Here is a 5,544-nt window from a genome sequence, read left to right as displayed (position 1 = left end):
AACTTGCAATAAATAAACTATGGAGATCGCGGGATTATGATTGATAAAAATAGACTATATCAGAATACGTGTATTATGCAAACTAAGCGGGAAATTGAACCTAGGTGGATATAAAGATATCAAAGTGAGAACCATAAGTTTAAAATTAAGAACAAGTTATTGATAAAGATAAAAAGATAAATATTAGATTAGGAATAAAAATGAATTTTGATAAAATAATTAGTCGATAAATTTTGGACAAAAATCGAATTATGTCCCTTAGACTGTCTCGATAATATTGAATGGAAACATTGATATTAAGATATTATAAAGTACAGATATTTTTTAATATTAAGATAAGGCTCGAAAAGATAGATCTAACATTAAAATTAATTACATAATTAGCGTGAGATGAAGATCAATATAAGTTAAATGGATTTAAATAAACCTTTTAATTATCATTTTTAATAAAATAGCATGAAAAAGTATATAGAAACGTTTTCATAAAAATTCATACGAAGGCACCTTGACAAATTAGATACGAAAGTTTGGAAGATTCTAATTTTTAAAAATTGGGCGTATATCAATAAAATATTTCATAAAGGAAACAATAATAAAAATAAAAATACATTAAAATATTAAATGATTATATAATAAGAAATATAAAAATTAGTGATACGTATACAATTCGAAAGCTATCGAAAATAAATACATGAAAAAATAAAATGAAGAGAAACAAGGTGAATCTACTGCGTTGTCCCTTAAAATGGAAATTATGAATATATATATATATATATATATATATATACATATATATAATTATATATGTACGTATATATATATATATACATACATATACATATATATATACATATATATATACATATATATATATATATATATACTAGCAAAAGTACCCGTCGTTGACTGGGTTCAAAAACAGCCTACAGAAAATGGACTCTGATTTATTAAAGTATGATAGGTTATGAAAAGGAAGGGTTGTAAATTTGGGTTGAATTTGGGGGTATCAAAACCAAAGCAAAATATGATGAAAGTAAAAATAAAATAGATAAACCCCATAATTTATTATACCATACCTGTTATCACTGAAACGCTTATCACAATATTCTGTCGATCTATATTAAAAAAAACCTTGTTAAACTTTGTGACATAATTCCATTCTATGGTAGTCAGGTGCGAACGAACACCCAATAATTTTATTATACCATATTTCTTCAAACTGAAACATAATTATCAAAGTATACTTACATAGATACATATGAAAAGTCTTTATTAAAGTTTGTGCCTATTTCCATTCTATGGAGGCCAGGCGCAAACGCCGACCTCACAATTTTATTATACCATCCCTATTTAAGTTAGAACATACTTATCAAAGTATTCTTATGTACATCTATATCAAAAACACTTGTAAAAGTTTTTTTTTTTAATTTTTAAATTTTTTATTTCCATACTTTGTGGACCACGCGCGAACGCAGGCCCCGCAATTTTAATGAACCACTGTTCTGCCAGATAAAACATACCCATTCCTGTGTCTCGATACATCTTCAATCAGTTTTTTTTTTTAAATAGTCAACCATATATGAACCTATTCGTGACCAGACACACACACACGCACACACACATTCAGCTTTATATTATAGATATATGACAAAATACGTCTAAAAGAAAGTATGAAAGCACTTTATTTTAGACGTATTTTAATCGTTAACTTTCGCATTTGGGATCATCTCGCGTTTATAAATAAAATAAATCCCTTGATCTAGCGCTAGAAGAGTGAGGACGAAACCGATCAGCTGACCTCCTATTTTTTTTTAAATCGTGAAATCAAAACATGTCTTTCCTTCATAATTGCAATATATACATTTTATAGCCTAAACAATATTAAATATATACAATATATATATATATATAATACATGAACGTATATATATATATATATATATATATATATATATATGTTTTTGTGTGTGTGTGTGTGTATAATTATTTCCGCAAATAATACCATAGCTAATACAAATCATGAAAGCCACAGACAGGAAACTGTAGTTTCTGTGTTAGTTTATAGATTTTCCTGTATGTAGCTTGGTAGTGCAGATTACAAGGTAATCGCTTCGCGTGCAAGTAAGACGTGTTTCGAATTCTAAATTCAAATATGTTCCATAGATGAGATCAATGGAATGCGTAACTCGAGTCCAGTACTTCCAGTCTGTGGCTTTCAAAGGTTTTTGTGAAGTTCGGCGATTTTTTGATTGTGGAAATAATTACACATCAACTCATAATCAAATATATTGTTAGATAGTGGACCTATACAATGAACATTCCTTTATATTTTCGTTTTTTTTTTTTTTAATTTTTCAGTAGATTATTACCGATTGGTTACTTATCTATCTATGCAAAACATTCAATATTTAAATAAAAGTATGTTACCGGGGCTACTTAATTTTTGATACAACGTTCTAGTAAATAGATCCTCTAAAATGAAAACAGCCGACTTTTAAAAGCCGAACTGCTATAAAAAGGCCAAATTTGAGAGAGTTGGCCTTTTAAGGGTTGCCAGATTGGTCTCTTTGAAGTGAATTTTATCGCATTTGGTTTTTTGTAAAAGCAGTTTGGGAAGACGACTTCCGGTTTACAACGGTGACCTAGTTTTAACCTGTTTGCTTAAATATGTTTTCGAATGTTTTAGATGTTACATTTTTTTTATTCGTTATTACTAGCGGGACCTAAGGAAATTCCACAGGGGACTCATTGGCATTTTATAGATGTTCAGTATAAATGGAGACGCTCTGATATTATTGAAGCTTTTTTGTTAAAACTGCAAAGGTATTCATCTAAGCTAGCACGAAGCCCGGTAAAGCCCGGTCGTAAAATACGCTTAAATATGATATTTTAATTCTTGCAGATTTCGTATATATTATTATAGAGTTAATGTTCTATCGATTTTTATATGCTATGAAGTTTCGATCTCAAAAATAAAAACTATATCGATATAACTTGGGTGCATTAGCTTAAATCAAAACGGAAATTTAAAAATAGGAAAAAATATATGTATGTATATATATATATATATAATTTGAGTTCCTTCAGCCATAATCGAAACAAAAACCAAAACTTATGAAAAATTCTTGATAAACTTATTTATATAAAAAATAGATTACTTAAGTGTCATCGCCTATAGTCGAAAACGAAACAAAAGCTTATGAATAATCCTTGGCAAATTATTTATGACAAGAAATAGAAGAACATGACAATTAAACGACCAGAATGTAAGCGTGACACACAAAAGAACACACCCTCTATCGTATTAATATGTAGATAATAATAATAATAATAATAATAATAATAATAATTATTATTATTATTATTATTATTATTATTATTATATGTATGCATACATAAATATTTATGTAGATATATACGTATAATAACGCAACTAATTATATTTCATAATAATAATTAATAGCATAATAATATGACATCTAAAATATAAACAAAAAATAAGAAAGGATAAAACAAAGTCATATTTTTATGCATAAAGGAAGATGAGTCACACCCGATTAGAATGAACAAAGAAAAGGTGAAATAGTAGTCAGCCGATCTTTGTTTGATAAACGCCCAGCGATTGGCTGGTGAAAATCGTGACGCGAGCAGCAAAGAATCTGAGCATGAGATGAAGAATATTAGCAAACCTCGACAGCGAACACAATTTTCCTCTACAGAAACTTGCAGAGGATTGCCAAAGAGTTATAAGCAGAAGAATTGATTCTTATATAATAGAGGAATCGGGCGTAGCATAAGCCAGGAAAGTAAAGTGCCCATCTAAAAATTACGCCTCTAAAATAGAAAAAAAGTGAATATTTCCAGCCAATATTTCCGTAAAAGAACAAAGAAAATAGTTATCACATTTTTAAAGACAAAATATCACATTTTTAAAGACTGGATATGCATATCCAAAAAAAAAAATGTCCTTAAGACCATTGAACCTATTCGGTGAATTGAATTGTGAAAATATCTGACAGTTTGGAAATGAAAATGTCAAAATTGTGAAAAACTTGGTCACATTCTAGAACAAGACGCAAGCTAACAAATAGTCAGGCTGTCAAAAGCTAGCGAAGAGTCTGACAAATATACGTAATTATCAAGATATTTAACAAAACCGTGAAATTACAGTTGAACACTAGGTCGAGCCTTTCAATTATAAATTCACATACGTGAAAGAAACTGAACAAACCGACTTTGCAGAAAATACTAAAATCTGTCCACACATTGACTGGGAATAATATTAATTTTATTGAAGAATTATATGAACCAGTAAATTTGAACGAAATTATTAAAAAATTAAAAGCGTGTGTTCTTAAAAATCTTCCAATCTATTTGGTTCGATAAATAGGTTCAAACTTTGGGATTTATCAGCCAAGTTTTTTAATCAGAAAATATGTAAGTTAAAGCAACTCAAAGGAACGAAAACTTGCCGTACAAAATCCCTTCAAGTTTCCTATTTAAATGCAGTGTAGGATTTTCAAATTAATGGCAACAGTAAATCAAGGAAGATACTAAAGAGGATGAATCGGATAATTCGAAAATATGTTGAGAAAAAACAAAGCAACAATTACGAAGTTAGAAAAAACTAAAAGAGATACAGAGTTGCAAAAAAGTAGTTTTGTTTAAGGTCAGACGAAATCAGTTAAAGTGTTTGTTATTTTACATGGGGGGTCACCATTTATCAAGGCCCGAAGGCCACTCAGGGATAAGGGTTATTGCGTGTACAGTAATCAATGAGATAGTATTGTAGTAATCATTAGTATTGGGGGTTTTGATAGAGTGTCTTACTTAAGAGGGCGGTTTGTCAGGAGTTTGTTTATGTTGAACTTGAAGACGTCCAAGTTGTAGTCAGGTGGGAAACAGGCAAGCGGCATAGAGTTCCACTGGCGTGCAGTTCTAAGAAAGAAGCTTTGCTCATGGAATCTACGTTTGGGTTTAGGCACAGATAAAGAGTGGGGAAAATTATTGACAGTAGTTTAAGCCAGACGGGTGTTTCTCGTGAAATATTGGCGAGAGTGGGCGAGGGATTGGAGCTCAGGCGAGCACCTTCCATGGAAATAACGATAAAACAAAGACAGGCTCGCAACGTCTCTTCTATGGGAGAGAGGTTGCAGGGAAGAGAAAAGGGCATCCCCCATTAAACCAGGAAGTCTATTTTGCACTCTGTCAAGGCAGGATAGGCTGGTTTTAGCAGCTCCTGCTCAGATGTGGCAACAGTGTTCCATCCTTGGACTACTTGGCTTTTATACAGATAGAGAATTGCATTAGTAGTGTTCAGGGAAACGCAAATTCATTAACCACTCCAGCAGAAAATAAAATTGACAAATACGGATATGATTGACTATACCAACTTCTGAAATTTCAGTTTTTTTTTTGGGGGGGGGTTGTATAAATGTAGAAATAGCAAATCAGCTGAACTTACGTTATGGAAATGGGATGTCATTCATAAATTAATAAATTATATTATTTAAGTAATGCAGACCTTAAATCAAATCGAAAAGA

This window comes from Euprymna scolopes, chromosome 3 (genome assembly GCF_053919585.1).
Source record: "Euprymna scolopes isolate OS-2025 chromosome 3, ASM5391958v1, whole genome shotgun sequence".
Classification (NCBI taxonomy): domain Eukaryota; kingdom Metazoa; phylum Mollusca; class Cephalopoda; order Sepiida; family Sepiolidae; genus Euprymna; species Euprymna scolopes.
The sequence above is the reverse complement of the archived record's forward strand: the minus strand, read 5'-3'. Positions refer to the sequence as shown.